Below are 19,383 nucleotides of genomic sequence, written 5' to 3'. Positions count from 1 at the left end.
TACAACTAAAAAGTAAATATTTAAGAAAAAGAAAGTGCAGTATCCCAAGCAAAAGTTAATTAAGCTTGAGAAAGGCGCACCTCGCCCCGCAGAAGCCCCGCCAGGCGGGAGCTCTTAGCCCAGCGGGTCCGCGCCTCCCCCGCCGCCAGGAGCCACGCCCTCCGCCTACCCAGGCCCCGCCCCTCGCGGCTCCGCCCAGCAGTGCGCGCGCCCGAGCGAGGCCCCGCCCCGGAGCGCGCTCGTCGCCGCCATTTTGGAGCGACCGGAGCGGCGCCCGCGGCCCCGAGGCGGCCCGAGCCGGTCCCGAGCCGCTGCGGCCGCGCCAGTGTCTCGAGGCGCCGCGCTCCGGGCCGGGCTCATGTGCGTGCGGCCCGCCTCAGGCCTCCCGGGCTTCGCCTCCGCCCGCGCCCCGCCCGGGCCTCCGAGGAGCCGCCGCCACCCCCGGCCCGCGGGGCAGGTGAGTGCGGCCGCGCGCGCTGAGGCCCGGCGTGGAGGGACCCCGCCGGCGGCGCCCGGGCAGTTGCCCCCTCGGGTCGGCCCGCGGGCCCGCTGCCGGCCGTACCCCGTCAGCCAGCCCGCCGCTAGTGGGGTCCCCTCTCCGCCGCCGGCGCCCCGCTTGTCAGTGACCGTCCCCTCCGCCTGGCAAGGCCCCCACCGCGCCAGGCCCTCCGCAGCTGGCGCAGCTGCGGCGACCCCAGTTGTCAGCAGGGCCAGACCTGTCACCCCGTGCCGTCGGGGGTCTTTGCCTCTGTGCCTTGCGCAGCCTGTCAGTGGCCTCCTGGTGGGCAGCAGCCCGACGTCTCCCTTCCTGCCTACCCCGTCCCTTCCCTCTGCGCCTGTCAGGTGGGTGGGCCCCTGAGGGCAGCGCTCCCGCACCCTTCGTGGTTTACACTCTGATCGAGACCCACCCGTCAGTGCCCCCCATCATCACTCCTCTTTCCCAGCATCCCCCATATTAAGGGTCTAGATATCACCAGTCGCTTCTGTTCTGTCATCTTCTCTGGCCTATCTTCCTACCCCTGACTGCCCCATTCTTTTCTCAGTCCCCATCATCTTTTCCTTCATACCTGTCACCTTCCTCTGTGCCTCTTACTGGGCTCCCCCTGCCTTTTTTTTTTAAGGTACTCAGGATTGAACCCAGGTGTGCTCTACCACTGAATTATATCCCAGTCCTTTTTATTTTGAGATAGGGTCTTGCAAAGTTGCTGAGGCTCGCCTCAAATTTGCAGTCCCCCTGCCTCAGCCTTCCAAGTTGCTGGGATTTACAGGCCTGCCCTATTGTGCCCAGAGCTGAGCTCCCTTTGTGGTCCACCCCCACTTCCCCACCTGCTACTTTGTATCTGTAGCTTACCATTCACTGGTTACTGCCTGCTCCCAGTTGCTATTGATCCCTTGCCCTGTCACCACCAGCCCTCCAAGTCCACCACTTCCACTTTGGTCCCTGTCTCTCATTACAACCCCCCCCATTCTGACCCTGTACCCTTCTCCTTTCTAGGACTTGCCCCCTCATCACCATCCCTGGTAACTGCTTCTTGACATGGCCTTTCAGTGCATCACCCATTGCTAATACTCCGCCATCATCTTTTCTCGATACCCTTTCCTTTCTGTCTTCCCTTTTGACTTCCCCAGTTCTTATGTCATCCAAGCCCTGGAGGCGAGAAGAATCTAGCAATGAGAACTGTGGGAAGATAGAGCTTCCAGGATGAGAGGACAGCAGGTGTAAAAACTGAGACAGGAATGGGCTGAATCCCCTCCAGGAATCAGGATAAGATTAATGTAGGTAGGGTAGGGGTGAGACAGGAGCCTGGGTGGAAGAGTTGGTCTTCTACTCAAATTATTTCTTTCAGGCATTAGTGAGGTGTTAGACTGAGTCTGAGTTATGGGGAACCCTAGTTGTAGATTGAGTTGAGGAGTGCCACAATCATATGGATATGGCATATGAATAGGAGAAGAGTATAGTTGTGGTGTGATGGTGACTTAGACCTCAGTAGTTATCTTAGGGAGATATTTTGGGAATTGAGCTGTTGGAAGTTGATAGATTAGAAGAGAGGTGTAAGGCCAAATGCTGTGGCATATGCTTGTATTGCAGGGCACAGTGGTGCACACCTGTAATCCCAGTGATTTTAGAGGCTGAGACAGGGCAATCATAAGTTCAAGGCCAGCCTTGGCAACCATGTCTTGAAATAAAGAATAAAATGGTAAATAATAAAATGGTCTGGAGGTGTAGCTCAGTGGTACATTGTCTCTAGTTCAGTCCTTAATATAGAAAGGAAAAAAGAAAAGAGGTGTGAGAGAATGAGAGGACTGAGCATGATTTCTAGGATTCCTGATGGAACAAATGGATAGATAGTGTCACTGATTCCTGAAATGAGGAAGTTATATTGGGGTAATGATAGGCATCGGGGAGCTATTATATGTTGGAGTAGTGAGAGAAGTCCAAGGGCCATTAGGGAGAAAGCATCTTGCGGAAGAATCTGGAACTCAAAGAAAGACCAGGCTGCAAGTATACAACTTTAAGCAGGAGGCTAATGTTTAAAGCCTTGGAAATGACTAGTTACTTAAAATCTCTCTCACACAGAGCAGAATTATTGAGCATTATTATATGCCATTGCATTAAATGCTATATGTGAATCATTTCATTTAATTCTCAGAGTAACCCTGGGACATAGAAAGTGTAATTTCCCTGTTTCATAGATGAAGAGAGTGAAATATACAACAAATAAGTGATAGAGCCAGGATCTGTATCCCAAGCAGTTTGACTGAAAATCTCCCCTGCCTTTTTTATAGGTTAAAGGCTAACTTTTAGAATATTTTGTTTTTAAGATGTTTGAATAAAATTAACAATGGCTGATTATGTACTGGGCACTATGTGAAATTTGTGTGTGAATATGTATGTATGCTCTAGTAAATATTTGTAAAAACAGGCCCAGGCACATTTTAAAGTACATTATCCATATCTCATGTACTCTTTAAAACAATTTAGCAATGTAGTTACTCTTGATATTCTTGATGATATTCATGTAAGAATACTGAGGCACAATAAAATAAGTAAAATGTCTGAGGTCAAAATAAACCAGAGAGCCAGTACTCAACTCAGATGGTCAGTGTCCACAGCCTGAGCCCTTTCACTGTTGCCTCCTGTGAGTAGCTCATGCACATGGTCATCTCAACTAGAATTTAAAAGGTACCAAAGTGAACACATGAAGCTATCCTCTTCCTTTTCTCCAGGCATCTGATGTTACTGTTTTCCTTTTTATACTTCTAAAGATAGCTTATTAATAGACAGTCCTGTGCACATGTGTGTGAGAAAGAGATACACATTTTATAGAAATGAGTAGCATGTGTTTTTCACCCACTATAAATATGCCACTGTCTTCTGAGGGGTCAGGGTCTTGGCTCCTCTTGCTCTCTCCTGCCTGAGAGTCCCTCCCCATATACATTGACATGTACTTATGCTCCTGGTCTGGCCTGGATGCCACAGGAAGCCTCCACTTCACCCCCAGGGCACAGGGTGTTTTGTTTGTTCCATTGCTCTTGCTTAGCTCTCCCTTGTAGGCTCGTGAATGTGTCTATTTCTGAGTTCCAGGATGCATTGTATGCCCATGAGAATTAGGTGTTATGCCCCTGAATATACAAGACTAAATATTTTATACAATATTCTGTACTCACTTTATATATAATACTTCTTACCTACTTTTGTGTACATGCTGTGTGACAGTTGCATGGACCTGTGATTACCAGTCTGAGGCCAACAAATCTCAGTTTGATGTATAGGTTAAACAAAGATTTAAAATTATTTTTACACACATTATAAGGGTTTAACTAGGTCATCTCATGCTCATTAGGAGCCCTGGTTGGCAGCTTTATATAGTTTTAAAATTAAAATCCTAAATAAACTAAATATGGTCAGTCTTTCGATAATAAAATTGTTTTTGGTGAAAAGATTCAAAACTGTTCTATTTGGTCCTTAGTGAAAATATTTTTAATTAGTGTATATACAAGTTATTGTCATTAATTTAGAAGTTATCTATTAAATAACAAATTTTCAATATTGTCAAGCAAATGAGTAGTGTATTCCATACATTCTTCAGCATCTCACTTTTTTGTGTGTATGGTTCTGAAGATAAATTTAGGGCCTTATAAATGCTAGACAAATGCTCTACCACTGAACTATATTCCTAGTCCAGTATCTTACTTTTTTAAAAGTCATGTTGGAAATCATGTGATATCTGCATATAGCGAGCAGCTCTCATTTGTTTCTGTGTTTTTGCAGAACTGAGAATGCAACCTAGGACTTTCCTTGTACAGGCGAAGCAAGTGCTCACTGCTGAGCTGCTTTCCCAGCCCAGCTCTCTTTTTTTTTTTTTTGGTACTGGGATTACAGGCATGCACTACCACACTTGGCATTTTCATGTTTTTATTGTTGTTGTTACTGAGAATTGAACTGAGGGGCACTCAACCACTGAGCTACATCCACAGTCCTATTTTGTATTTTATTTAGAGGCAGGGTCTCATTGAGTTGCTGAGGGCCTCACTAAGTTGCTGAGGCTGTCTTTGAACTCACGATCCTCCTGCCTCAGCTTTCTGAGCCACTGGGATTACGGGCTTGTGCTACTGGGCTTGGCTTTTCATATGATCTTTTTTGCAGGGATTGAACCCAAGGGTGCTTTACCATTGAGCTACATACCTAACCCTTTTTATTATTTTTAATTTAGAGACAAGAGTCTCACTATGTTGCTTAGGACCTCACTAAGTTACTGAGGCTGGCTTTGAACTCGTGAGCCTGCCTCAGCCTCCCCACCACTGGGATTATAGGTGTGTGCAACCACAACCGGTTATTTTTTATTTTGAGACAGGGTCTCACTAAGTTGCTTAGAGCCTCACTCTAAATTGCTGAAACTGTTTGTGAACTTGCAATCCTCCCGTCTCAGCCTCCTGAGCTGCTGGGTGTATAATATTTTATTTTGTTTAAAATATTGCATTTAGTGGCTGGGGTTGTAGCTCAGTGGTACAGTGTTTGCCTACCATTTGTGAGGCACTGGGTTCCATTTTCAGCACTGTATATAAATAAATAAAATAAAGGTCCATCAACAATTTAAAAAATTTAAAAAATGTTGCATTTAAAAACTATCCAAGAATATTTGACATGCAGTAAAAGAGCAGATCTTTTTATTTATTTTTTTTTTTTAAGGTACCAGGAATTGAACTCGGGCTCTTGACCACTGAGCCACATCCCTAGCCCTATTTTGTATTTTATTTAGAGACAGGGTCTCACTGAGTTTCTAAGCACTTTGCAGTTGCTGAGGCTGGCTTTGAACTTGTGATTCTCCTGCCTCAGCCTCCTGAGCTGCTGGGATTACAGGTATGGGCTACCACGCCTGGCAAAAGAGCAGATTTTAAATATCTAAATTGAATGTGTTTTAACAAGTGTATACACACTTATGTGTCTGCCCCTCATGTTGAGATATAGAACATTTCCATCGACCCTGAAAGTTTTATTGTGTCTCCTTTAAGTGATTTATTATTTATTTATTTATTTATTTTTTTAAAAGACAGAGAGAGAGAGAGAGAGAGAGAGAGAACTTTTTAATATTTATTTTTTAGTCCTTGGCAGACACAACATCTTTGTATGTGATGCTGAGGATCGAACCCGGGCGGCACGCATGCCAGGCGAGCACGCTACGGCTTGAGCCACATCCCCAGCCCCTCCTTTAAGTAATTTAAAACCATTTCCCCAAATCTTTAGGTAACCATTGTTATGATTTTTGTCACTATAGATTAGTTTTGCTGGTTCTTGAGCTTTAGGTAAATGAAATCATCCCCTTTTATGTTTGTCTTTTGCTCAATTTAATATTTTTGAGATTTGTTGATTTTTGAGGCGTGTACCTTTAGTTTGTTTCTTTTTATTTGGGTATTATTGTATGAAAATAGCATGAGTTGTTTATCTGTTTTTTCATTGATGAACATTGGGTTATTTTTATGTTTTTTCTATTATTTCTAAAGTCACTATAAAGATTCTTATACAGTTTTTTTTTTGTGGACATACATTATTTCTTTTGTAGAAATATCTAGGAATAAAATTGTTGTATCTGTTATTATAGTTATACAGATGTATGTTTTAGTTTTTAAGAAATTTTAAGAGTTTTCCAAACTGATACCATTTTACACTCCAACCAGTAATGTATAAGTTTGTTTTTTTCACGTCTATGTTAGTACTTGGTATTTTCAGTCTTACTAACCTCCCCCCTGGTGTGGGGGATCAAACACAGGGCCTCAAGCATGCTAGTAAGGGCTGGGGATGTGGCTCAAGAGGTAGAGCGCTCGCCTGGCATGCGTGTGGCCCGGGTTCGATCCTCAGCACCACATACAAAGATGTTGTGTCAGCCGAAAACTAAAAAATAAATATTAAAAATTCTCTCTCTCTCTCTCTCTCTCTCTCTCTCTCTCTCTCTCTCTCTCTCTCTCCCTCTCTCTCCCTCTCTCTCCCTCTCTCCCTCTCCCTCTCCCTCTCCCTCTCCTTCTCCCTCTCACCTCTCTTTAAAAAAAAAAAAAAGCATGCTAGTAAGAACTGAATTACTGAGCTGCACATTCTCAGCCTCAGTCTTATCAGTTTTAGCCTCACAGATGGCAGTTGTTTCTTATTAGGTTTTAATTTGCATTTCTCTAATGAATGAGGGGTGAGCAGCTTTCCATGTGATTAGTGGACATTTGTATATCTTTGTGGAGTATCTATCCAAGTCTTTTGCCCATGATTTATTGGATTGTCTGTCTTTTCATTGTTCATTTTAAGGAGTTAAAAGTTGGTTCTGGTTACAAGTCCTTTGTAATGTGTACAAAGTTGTGCATGTATGGATATTCATACATGGTGAGGGCGTGGGAGAAGGGGACGGATGTCGGTTTTCCTGTTCTATGATTCTTCCCTCCCTGTCTCCCTCTCTTTCTTTTATACTGAGGATTGAACATAGAAATACTTTCCACTGAGCTATATATATCTCCAGACCTTTTATTTTTTATTTTGAGACAGGTTTTTTGCAGAGTTGCTTAGGGCCTCACTAAGTTGGTAAGACTGGCTTTAAATTTGTGTTCCCTCCTTCCTCAGCTTCCAGAGCTGCTGAGATTACAAGGATGGGCCACTGTGCTGGCTCTTTTCTTTCTTAGGGGCACTTTACCACTGACCTACATCCCCAGGCCTTTTTATTTTATTTATTTAATCTGTATTCAAAATGTGTTAATTGGGATGGGTTCCCACTTATCTTGATTCAGGTTGCTTTTAGTGCTGCTCTCTCCTAGAGGAATTTTCTTCTGTAAGCCTTGCTTTTCCTCTTGAAGGCTGCAGAGGACAGGGGAGTAGCCAAGACACAGAACTACTGTTTGCATATGGCTGAAGGCTGTGGTGATTTTATAGCATCTTGGGCATTTCACATCTGTGAAGTGGGAATGAGGGCTCTGCACCAGGTGTTGCTTCTTGCATTCCCTCTTCTCTTCTGGAGAGGGATGTAGGAGATCTTTGAAAGAAAGGAGAACTTAACCCTTGCTGCGCCTGGTCTGTGCAGCTGGGCTGCCATCTTACCTTCTCTCTGCTCCTGTCTATGAGAATAGTTATTATCTAAGCAGTATGGAAGGTGAATGGGACCCTCTATGATCCAAAATCCCTGTGAGGGAAGCATGTAGAAAGGAGCGAGATCTCCACAGAAACCTAGGCTAAAGAACTATTAGGTATGTTTTCATGGGGAGGTTATCATTGCTGGAAAACTTTACTTTTTATTTTGAGACAGAGTCTTTTTTGTTAAGTTGCCCAGGCTGGCCTTGAACTTGGGATCCTCTTGCCTTAACCTCTTAAGTTACTTGGATCATAGGTGTATGCCAACGTGCCCAGCACATGGCTAATATTTTTTTTTCCCCAGTGCTGGGAATTGCACCTAGGGAAGCACTCTACTACTGAGCTATGTCTCCAGCCCTGTCTAGTAATTTTTCATTGTATAATGGACATTGTATATGGTCCCTTCTATAGACTCAGGTTTATGTTGTTTCCTCTTATAGAGTGTTGAGTTTTATTGGGTGCCATGGTGTATGATTATAATCCCAGCTAGTGGGAGGCCGAGGCAGGAGGATCACAATTTCCAGGTAGCCTGGTAAATTTACAAGACTGTCTCATATCAAAGGGGTGTAGGGATATAGCTCAGTGGTGGAACTCTTGTGTGAGGCCTTGGTTCAATCTCCAGTACTAAAAAAAAAAAAAGTTGAGTTTTGCTGGACCTGGTTGGCACATGCTATCCAGGAGGCTGAGGCAAGAGGATGACTTGAGCCCAGCAGTCCAGACCAGCTTGGAAAACATAGCAAGACCCTGTCTTAACATGCATGAGCACCCACATAGAGAAAGAGCATTGAGTTTATTACTCATGCTGTGGATTGAACCCAGGGCCTGTGCGTGCTCTTTATCACTAAGCTATGCCCAGCAAGAGTGTTGAGTTTTGTTAGGGCAGGCTGTTGTTGCTGGAGATCATCTTGTGATTTGCAGCCTTTCTTCCAGGCTTTGCTAGAGTAGGTGTGTTTTTGGTTTGCCCTAAGTTTTAGGGCATAACCATGAGTTCTAGAACATGGTCCTTCCTCCTAAGATGTGGTCCTTCTGGGTTATAATAGAAAACCCTTCTGATTTGGCAGAACTTGAACTCTAAATTTTTTCCCATTTCAGGACAGCTGCTGTGATGTTTGTGGCTCTCTCAGCTTCTAACAGTTGCTTTCTGCTTCTTTCTTGGAGTCTCATCCACCAATGCAGTTTCCGAGTCAGCCAAGGATTAGAGAGGAGTTTAATGCAGATTTGGGGGATCCTCTTTTTATTGTAATTTTTCTCTCAGTTTTCATTCTCCAGTCCTGAACTGAACATTTTCCTCATTTTAGTAAGGCTGCTGATTTTACTTAAGCACTATTCTCTTGTGTTTTATGAGAACAGAGGTATGCTCACAGATCAAAGCTATTCAGTAAGCGCTCATCTACTTAATTTTTCTTTCAGTAATTGTGCCCCTCTAGTTTCTACACATTCCTTGCCATCAGATAGCTGGTTTTTATATCTGTCCAGTGTTCAGAGTGTGTGTGTGTGTACAGGATCTTGCCATGTTTCTCAGGCTGACCCTGAACACCTAGGCTCAAGTGATTGTGCTGCCTCAGTCTCCCAAATTGCTGGGACTAGAGACTTGCCTTCTTAAACCCATTATACACACCCAACATAGGGAGAGAAGAGAGACTAGGATGATTGAGCAGAGTTAGAGCAGAGGAATAGAGGCCGACAAGGACTGGCGTTGGGATTGGAAGAACATAGGATGTGTTGTCAAAGAAGGCACTGCTGGATATGGTGGCCATGCTGTGATCCCAGTGACTCAGGAGGCTGAGGCAAGTTCAAGGCCAGCCTGGGTGACTTAGTGAGACTCTGTCTCAAGATAAAAATAAAAATAAAAAGGAGCCTGGCATGGTAGCCTAGGTCTGTAATCCCAGCAGCTCAGGAGGCTAAGGCAGGAGGATAGTGAGTTCAGAGCCAGCCTCAGCAAAAGTGAGGCCCTAAGCAACTCACTGAGAGCCTATCTCTAAATTAAATAGAAAATAGGGCTGGGAATGTGGCTTAGTGGTTGAGTGCCCCTGAGTTCAATCCCTGGTACCCCACAAAAATAAAAAATAAAATAAGAGCTGGGATTGTGGCTCAGCAGTAAAGCACTTGCCTAGCACATATGAGGCCCTGAGTACGATCCTGAGCACCACATAAAAATAAATAAATAAATAAAGATAATGTGTCCAACCACAACTAAAAAATAAATATTAAAAAAGTAAAATAAAGGGCTGGGGATGTGGCTCAAGCGGTAGCGCGCTCGCCTGGCATGCGTGCGGCCCGGGTTCGATCCTCAGCACCACATACCAACAAAGATGTTGTGTCCGCCAAGAACTAAAAAATAAATATTAAAAATTCTCTCTCTCTCTCCCTCCTCTCTCACTCTCTCTTAAAAAAAAAAAAAGTAAAATAAAAAGGGCTAGGGATATAGCTCAGCGCTGAAAGAAAGAAGTAAAATAGTTGTGTTACATAACAAACCACCTGGCAATTAATGGCTTTAAACAGTGCTCTTTTTTTGGTCATGAATCTGGGTTGGTAGTTTGGGCTGGGCACAGCAGAGGGGGATACTCCTTTCTGCTCCCCAGGTTGTAACTTGGCTAGCACACAGGAATGGGCTTCAGCTAGATGGTTAGGCCTCTTCCAGGGTTCTGCCCTCATCAGGGAGGTTGGACTATGTGTGTTCACACACTGCTCATGGGATTCCAAGATGGCAAAAGTGGAAGCTTTGAGGCCTCTTGAAGCTGAGGCTTACAATTGACACCTTTTTTTGGTTATGGCAGGTCACAAAGCCAGCCTAGAGTCAAGAGATAGTCAAATAGACTTCTTTTTTTTCCTCTTTCTCCATTTTTATTAGTGCACTGTAATTATACATTTTTTGACTTCCTTCTTAAGATGAAGAGCTATGTAAAAATGTGTGTCCATTTTAAATTTGTCACAGTTGTCTTAGGAGAGGAAAACCAGCTTTCTGGTGAGATAAGGCAGAACTGCTAGGCTATATTTAATGTTTACTTGTGGTTTGTGGTCACTAATGTAAAATGAGTAAAACCCAAGCTGGTCTACTCGTAGGTGCCTTCTCTAACACTCCGCACCTTCCCACCCCTTGCTCCTGACTGATGACAAAAGTTACATTTACTAGGTACTTGCTGTTTGCCAGGCATGAGTTGAACATTTAGACAGGTTATCTTGTTTGGTATTTGCACTATCCTTTGAGCTATACACTGTCACCATCTACACTATACAGTAGAGGAAACTGAGGCACAGAGCATTGAGGACTTGAACTCAGGTTTGACTGATAGCACAATCCATGTTCTCATTCTCAGTCCCCACGTGATAACCAGCATCTGGCTGAGTTAGTAGATGGTACTGACCATCAAAGGAGGTATGAAGGGAATGACAAAGATTGATGGTGACCTTGCTCTGGTTATATAATTATTAAGTCCTCTGCTTTTTTTTAATTTTAATTTTTACTTTTATTTTGAGACAGCATCTTGCCAAGTTGCTAGGGCTGTCCTTAAACTTGCCATCTTCCTTCCTGAGCTGGGATTACAGGTCAGCTCCACAATGTCTGGCTCAGCTTCCCTGTACTTTCTGTAAACTGTGGTTACAGCAGACAGCCTGTGACACTGAGTTGTGCTGAGCTTTGGATGACCAGGCTTGTGCAGTGCCTGCCCATAGTAAGGTTTCTGCAAAAACCAATTGTGGTTACTATTTCTTTCTTGGGACTGTATACTCCTAAAGTCAGAGCTCCTTGGTTCTTTTTGTTTATCTTGTTTAGACTTCAGTTTTGCTCATTGCCCATTTCCTCCCTGGTGCTTTCCAATGCTGCTTTCTGATTGGTAAAGCTTTTCATCCAGCTTGTCTCCAGTTATTTTTCCTTCGGGAGTCTCAGCCAAATAGATCTTGCTCCTGCCATCCCTTGACAAAGGAGTCCCATTCTGGATCTGGTGTTTTCAGGAGTGTAGTATTGAGAATGTGTGTTTGTGAGCCCTCTGTTATATGTGGGGTGCTATGATGTGTCTTTGATTTGTTGTAGTTGATTTCTTTTCTTTCTGGGCCCTGAATAGTCATGTGTTGGTGGCAATTGTGCTAGGTCTCTAGTGGCAGTCATGAAGCAGTCTATCATGGAGTCACACGTTTACCTGCATGACATGTGTAGTGGTCACTTGCCCAAATTTGCCAAGCTTGGCGGTGATGGAACGGACCCTTACATTTGGGCTTTTGTGACCAGGGAGCTCTATACCATGGTCAGGCCTGTCTGCCTCCAGGGCTTCTCTGTCAGCTTCAGGGTCTGTGTTTGGCTCTAGGACTAAAGAGTAGGGGTGAAGGCCTTAGGACCAGTGATAAGAGTGCGTCCTCACAATGCTTACCAGCTCTGTTCTGAGAGCTGCCACAGTTCTTAGGGATTAGCAGATGGTAGATTTTCACTTTCTCTTGCATCCTCATTGTATCTAACAGTTAGGGTCATATGCTTATGAAAAATAGGAGGTATGGAAGGCCTGGTTTAGGCCTGAAAGTGCCCTTGCTCAGGGTGTCTGGTGGAGCTGTGTATTGAAGTCACCTTTCTGAGAATTTGCTGGGGTGAAAATTGATACTGCAGAAGTTTGAAGATCCAGCAGTGTGACCATGAAAGCAAGCTGTACTCAGCATAGCACTTGAGCCAGCTGCCAGTGCTGAGTCCTCACTGTGTACCCATTGCAGGGCGGGTGCTCCATGTACAGTCTTATAGCATCCTCAGAGTTCTTGATGGGGTGGGATGGGGCCATGAAGCAGGTAAGGTGCTGTGGACTCAATTGTGTTCCCCCACAAAGTCATATGTTGGAATCCTGACTTCCAGTATGATTGCATTTGGAGGTAGGACTTTTAGATGATTAGGTTAGATGAAGTCACAAGGGTGGGGTCCTCAAGATGCAATTAGTGTGCTTTATGTGAAACGCTGGCATGCTCTCTTCCTGTTGTGCGGACATAGCAAGAAGGCGGCTGCCTGCCAGCTGTCTGCAAGCCAGGAAGACAGGTCTTATCAGCAACAGCATTGGCCAGTACCTTGATTTTGGACCTCCAGGCTGCAAAACTATTAAGAAATAAATGCCTGTTGTTTATAAACAACCTATCCTGTGGTATTCTGTTGTGGCATCCTGAGCTAAGTTATCTTACAAAGGCTGTCTGGAGTGAGGGGTGGGCAGGAAGGCAGGCTGGCCCCAGCTGCTGCTGGTCTGAGGATGCATTTTGCTTATGTTGCATAGTAGTGACCCACATAATGTTAAAAAAATTAAACTTATTGTCATCATTTGAAGATTTTTTGAGATCTAAAAAATCATATGTCTGCATTTCTTATGGAAACTGGCAGATGTCTCTCCCTGGCCTGGGTTCTTGCATGCCTGCAGCTGACTGGAGAGGGCCTGTCCGGCTCCTTAGGTGAGCATGTGCTCTCTTGTGTTCAGTCTTTACACCATGTGTCTTCTCCTTCCCTCCACTAGTGCCCTGCCTTGTGCTGGCCTTTGGGTTTCAACCCCTGCTTTAGGCTAGGGTAGGAGAATCAGCAATCTGGTGGCCGGGCACCATTGCCATAGTAGGTTTTTACTGCTGAGCATAGTGCTTTAGGGTGTTTACTTCTTTTTTTTTTTTTTTTTTTTTTTTTAAAGAGAGAGTGAGAGAGGGAGAGAGAGAAAGACAGAGAATTTTAATATTTATTTATTTATTTTTTTAGTTATCGGCGGACACAACATCTTTGTTTGTATGTGGTGCTGAGAATCAAACCCGGGCTGCACGCATGCCAGGCGAGCGCGCTACCACTTGAGCCACATCCCCAGCCCCTAGGGTGTTTACTTCTAAGTGGAGCCAGAGTCTCCTTTTTCCCTGTCTTACCTTTTTGGTGTCTGGAGGCTAATCTATGTTCTTCTGGCCCCTGACCCCAACACACATGCAAGGTTTGTTCCCCAGACAGATTATCTCCTTCTCTCCTGTGCTTCTTGTCCCTTCCTATGGGAATATGCTAGAGTCAGGAGCTGATAACCTGTAGGGAGGAGATGCAGAGCCAGCTGCCAGCCCTCACTGCTCATCAGCCTGCTCCCTGCTTTTTCGATGGGCCTGGGGTTCCACCTGGCCCTGGCTAGGGGAAGGAGTCCAACCTCACAGCATTCACCACTGGCACCTGTTCTGGGACCAGTCTCCACTATTTCTTCAGTTCCCTGTCTTTGTTTTGTTAGAAAATGTTATCTTCCAGAATTGCAGCTTTGTTTCCATGTATTCGTGTATATATTATTCTCTTACAGAGACTTTTTAAAGTATTTTTTTAGTTGTCAATGGACCTTTATTTTGTTTATTTATATATGTTGATGAGAATTGAACCCAATGCCTCACACATGCTAGGCAAGCCCTGTGCCACTGAGCCACAACCCCATCCCTAAAAACCGAATCTTTAACAAAGTAATATAAGGCTTTTAATTAAAAAAAATTTTTTTGTGGGGCTGGGAGTATGGCTTAATGGTAGAGTTCTTGCTTAGTATGTGTGAGACAGAGACACTGGGTTCGATTCTTAGCACTGCATTTAAAAAATAGAGGTCTGTTGACAATTTAAAAAATTTAAAAAAATTGTAGTTATAGATGGACAGCATGCCTTTATTTTATTTGTTTATTTTTATGTGGTGCTAAGGATCAAATCTAGTGCCTCACATGTGCTAGGCAAGCGCTCTGCCACTGAGCTACAGCCCCAGCCCAAGACTTCTGATTTTAAAATATGCCCTTACATGTAGCTCTCTCCACCCCCTAGTCCTATTCTATAGGAGCAACTACTTTTAAACTCTTATAGCTACTTAATTCTATTTATTTATAGGTCTTGGAGATTGAACTAACAGGTGCTCGACCACTGAGCCATATTCCTAACCCTTTTTATTTCTTATTTTGAGATAGGGTCTTGCTAAATTGCTTTGGGCCTCAGCCCCCTGAGTCCTGGGATTACACAGTGCCTGTCTATTTATTCATTTATTTATTTATCAGTATTGGGGATTGAAACCAGGGCCTCATGCATGCTAGGCAAATGTTCTACCACTGAGCTATACCCCAGCTAAAATTTACCACTTCCCATCTTTCACAGTGCTTTTGACCACTTGCATCTATCACATCCATCACCACCATCTGGCACATCCATCACTGCCTCTCTCCTCCTCTGTTTTTTTTTTTTTTTTCCTCATTCTGGGAATTTGTGGATTTAACCCAGAACCTCACACTTGGTAGGTGAGCCTTCTGCCACTGAGCTTCAGTCCCAGCTCATCTTCTTAAACTGAAACTCTGTACCCATTACAATCCTAAACTCCCATTCACTCCCCCAGCCTCTGGCAACTGCCATTCTACTTTCTGTCTGAATTTGAGTAATCCAGGTTCCTAATATAAGTAGAATTATATACTAAGTGGCTTATTTCATTTAGTAGAATGTTCTCAAGTTTCATCCATGTTGTATCATAAGTTGGAATTTCCTTCATTTTTAAGCTTGAATTTTCCATTGCATGTCTATACCATTCTGTCCCCCCCCCACCTCATTCTGGGGATGGAACCTAGGTCCTTGAACATGCTAAGCATGTGCTTTGTCACTGAGCCATACCCTGAACCTCTGTGTGACATTTTGTATATCCACCCATCTGTCATTGGACACATGAGTTGTTCCTGCTTTTTTGGCTCTTGTCCCTACTGTCTTAGTATGTTCTAAAGAAGACACTCTTGGCCAGGCATGGTAGTGCACTCCTGTAATCCCAGAGGCTTGGGAGGCTGAGGTAGGAGGATCGCAAGGTCAAAGCCAGCCTCAGCAACTTAGTGAGGCTCTTAACAACTCAGCAAGACCCTGTCTCTAAATGAAATATTTAAGAAGGGCTGGGATGGGGCTGGGGATGTGGCTCAGTGGCAGCGCGCTCGCCTGGCATGCGTGCGGCCCGGGTTCGATCCTCAGCACCACATACCAACAAAGATGTTGTGTCCGCTGAGAACTAAAAAATAAATATTAAAAATTCTCTCTCTCTCTCTCCTCTCTCACTCTCTCTTAAAAAAAAAGAAGGGCTGGGAATGTGGGCTGGGGTTGTGGCTCAGTGGCAGAGCGTTTGCCTAGCGCATGTGAGGCACTGGATTTGACCCTCAGCACCACATAAAAATAAATAAATAAAGGTATTGTGTCCATCTACAACCAAAAATACAACCAAAAAAAAAAAAATTAAGGAAGAGCTGGTAAGGGCTGAGACAACCTTGAGTAAAACTATAAAGCATCCTTGAAAGACCCAAGTCAAACTTTAGGAGACAAAGTTCTTAGGTAGAAAAACAGTTACATAAAATGTCAATCCTCCTAACAGTGTGTGTGTGTATGTGTGTGTGTGTGTGTGTGTGTGTGTGAGAGAGAGAGAGAGAGAGAGAAAGGGTCTTACTAATGTGTGTGTGTGTGTATGTTTGTGTGTGTGTGTGTGAGAGAGAAATAGGGTCTTACTAATATGCATGGTCTCAGTGTGTGTGTGTGAGAGAGAGACAGACAGACAGGGTCTTACTAATATGCATGGTCTCAAATGCCTGGGCTCAAGTGATTCTCCTGCTTTAGCCTCCTGCAGGCCACTGTGCTGATTTTGAAGAGGGCTTGCCCTTCCTTCCTTCCTTCCTTCCTTCCTTCCTTCCTTCCTTCCTTCCTTCCTTCCTTCTTTCTTTCCTTCCTTCCTTTCTTTTCCATGCTGGGGATGAACCCAGGGCACTAGGTAAGCCTCCACCATTGAGCCACACTACCCAACCCTTTCTTTTACCCAAGATATTCATATTGTATATCTTGGTCCTTTTTAGCTTCTCATAGACTTAAGGTAGGTACTTTAAATCATTCTTATTTTAACTCTTGCATGTTCTTATTGAAATCCCTTTTAACTAATTTGTGGAAATCCTTAACGGGGGAGGGAAAGGAAGTAGGGGAATGAAGGAAGTAGCTAATTCTACCAGCTCTTAAAATATCTTTAAAGTCTTCATAATTAAAATGTTGTGTTGTTAGAACTTACCTAGCACAAGGTCAAAGTGTTACATTTGGGTGCAGCTGCTGGATTTGGCAGGTGGGATCCATCCCATAGAAATAAAGACACTCCATGCAAGATACTGTTTGTTTTAGTAATAAGAAGAAAGCAAGAGCAAAAGCCAAGGTGAAAAGAGAGAGAAAAAGAAAAGAAAATATGTCACTAGACAGGGGAAAAGCCAACACCTGAAGTTATGCAGCTGGGGTGTCCCAAGGTAGCTTTTCAGGGTCCCAACTGGGAAGTCCTAGGCAGAGGTAGGACACCACAGCTACATGACTCCAGGTGTTGTCATTTCCCCTGTCTGATGACGTATTATCTTCTCTTTTTCTCTTCATGTTTGCTTTTGCTCTTGCTTTTGTTTTATTACTAAAGTAAATACCACCTTGTGTGGAGTGTCTTTGTTTCTGTCAGATCCCACTTGCCAAATCCAGCAGCTGTACACAAATGTAAGGCTTAAACGTACATCTAGGCAATCTGATGGGACAGATTGGAAAGGTCAGAAGTAGCCCAAAGTACATACGGAAATTTAGTCTAAGATAAAGACAAGATTTCAGAATAGTGGAGGAAAGGTGAACTTTCAGTAAATGGTGTTGAGTCAACTGGAGAGCTCTTCAGTAGTCATGCTGTGTGTCAGGATAAATTCCTTGTCACTGTGAAGATCAAGACATACTAAAAGAAAACAAGGGCAGATTTCTTTATAACTGAGAATAGAAAAAACTTTTCTAATTATGACTCAGAATCTAGACGCAATGAGAGAAAACTGAGAAAATTAGTTGCAAAACAATAACAACAATAAAAATTACTATAAGCAAAATCAAAAGACCATGGTAAGCTGAGAAAAATATGTGGAACTTATAGTAAAAGGGCTTTTATCTTTAATATATGAATAAGATAGCTCCTAAAAAAAGTAGCTCTTTTGTGTGTGTGTGGTCCTAGGAATCGAACCCAGGGCCTTAGTGCACGCAAGGGCAAGCACTCTTACCAATCAAGCTATATCCCCATCCTTTTTTTTTTTTGTTATCAGGGATTGAACTCAGGGACCGTTAACCACTGAGCCACACCCCCCTTTAAATTTTATTTACAGACAGGGTTAATTGGTGAGGCTAATTGTCGCACCAATTTGCTGAGGCTGGCTTTGAATTCATGATCCTCCTGTCAGCTTCCTGAGCTGCTGGGATGACAGGCACACCGCCCCCCCCCCCCAACTGTGCCGGGCAAAGTAGCTCTTTTTATTTATTTATTTTTAAATATTTATTTAGTTGTAGTTGGACACAGTACCTTTATTTTATTTTTATGTGGTGCTGAGGATTGAACCCAGGGCTTTGAAAGTGCTAGGCAAGCGCTCTAGCACTGAGCCACAACCCCAGCCCAAAGTAGTTCTTTTTAAAGATAGAAACAAAATAACCTGATAGGAAAAAAAAAAAAAAAAAAAAGCAGGGGGAGGGGGTGCAGGGGTTTGCAAAAGGAAGAAATTGTTTATGGAAAAAATGGAAATGGCTTTTAGATAATTGAAAATATGCTTGCATTTCTTATAATAAAAAATTCTAATTAAAATTATATTAAAATATTGGTTTTTTACTTACCAGGCTGGTAGGGTGACCAACTGCCCTGATTTGCCCAGGATTTTCCTAATTTTAGTGCCGCAGTCTGGCTGGACACAAAATAACAAGCCACTCACAGCTTTGTAGATTCAAACAGCAATTCTTTATTCCCGAACTCACATCGGCACTCTACAAACGTTCTGGGCAAAATCCACTATCTGAATCCCAAATACTCTGGGAGCAGGCGTGCCTGAGGCAGCAGGATAAGCCCTATTCCCAGCAGAGTACACCTTAAACCTGGAACCGCCCTAAACCCAAGGAGCAGGATACTCCCTATTCCCAGCAGGATACACCCTAAACCTGGATTCACCCTGGTCCTTGAGCAGGGTCACCTTTCTCAAACATACATGCAATGTCACTGCAAATGTCCAAGGCAAGTCCGTTTCCACGAGTCCTTCCTCTAAGCAACATGGGGTAAGCTGGCAAGGAAATTTCAGTGCGTCATTCCTACTTGGCAATGGCTCTCAGCATTTTAGCACTGAAGTTCTTGTGTCCCAGGAAACCCCTCAGTGTTTGGCAAACTGGGATGGCTACATGTTGGCCAAAATCCAAAAGTTTAACCATATTTTGTGTTCACAGGGCTGTGGGGAAAGAAGAGCTGTCTTTTTGCCAGCAGGAATGCAAAATGGTGCAATTCCAATGGGGGAGGAATTGTTTATGTCTTGCAAATTTATATATGCACCTGTCCTTTGCCTCAGAACCCTACATCTAGGTATCTGTCTCAAAGATTTGCTGCCAAAAATAGAAAACAGCTTTTGTAAAAGGCTATTCACAGTAGAATTATTTATCAGGAAAATACTAGTAAAAACCCATGCTATATGTCTTCACTATGGAAATAAAACCATGGTAAATAAAACCTTGGGGAAAGCATACACTGGGTAATAGCAGTGCAAAGGTAACATAAGCCTTTTTTTTTTAAATATAGTTTTAGATGTTGATGAACATTTGTTTTATTCATTTATTTATATACTGTTCTGAGAATCGAACTCAGTGCCTTACACATGCTAGGCAAGTGCTCTGCCACTGAGCCACAACCCCAGCCCAATGTAAGCCTTTTTGATAGGGGGAGGAAATTGTTACCACCTTTAGAGAGTACGAGAGGCACTTCTAGGTGCTGCTAAAATTCTGTTCCTGAACTGGATGGCAGTTTCATGGAAGGGTTATT

The 19,383-nt window shown here is 43.6% G+C and overlaps 1 protein-coding gene and 1 pseudogene across 3 annotated transcripts in view; one reads left to right on the top strand and one right to left on the bottom strand.

Moving 5' to 3' along the window:
• Positions 1-298: 298 nt before the first annotated feature.
• The window catches only part of Ppp6r2 (protein phosphatase 6 regulatory subunit 2), a 96,657-nt gene continuing 77,572 nt past the window's right edge, over positions 299-19,383 (top strand). For all 3 annotated transcript variants that reach the window (XM_078052314.1, XM_078052311.1, XM_078052312.1), the window contains exon 1: positions 299-457. The gene's annotated coding sequence lies outside the window, so the exon portion shown is untranslated. The remainder of the gene's footprint in view (positions 458-19,383) is intronic.
• LOC101963170 (small ribosomal subunit protein eS27 pseudogene) lies at positions 7,271-12,040 on the bottom strand (annotated as a pseudogene).

The sequence above is a fragment of the Ictidomys tridecemlineatus genome, chromosome 6 (genome assembly GCF_052094955.1).
Source record: "Ictidomys tridecemlineatus isolate mIctTri1 chromosome 6, mIctTri1.hap1, whole genome shotgun sequence".
NCBI classification, from domain to species: domain Eukaryota; kingdom Metazoa; phylum Chordata; class Mammalia; order Rodentia; family Sciuridae; genus Ictidomys; species Ictidomys tridecemlineatus.
This window is presented reverse-complemented; position numbering and strand designations above follow the sequence as displayed.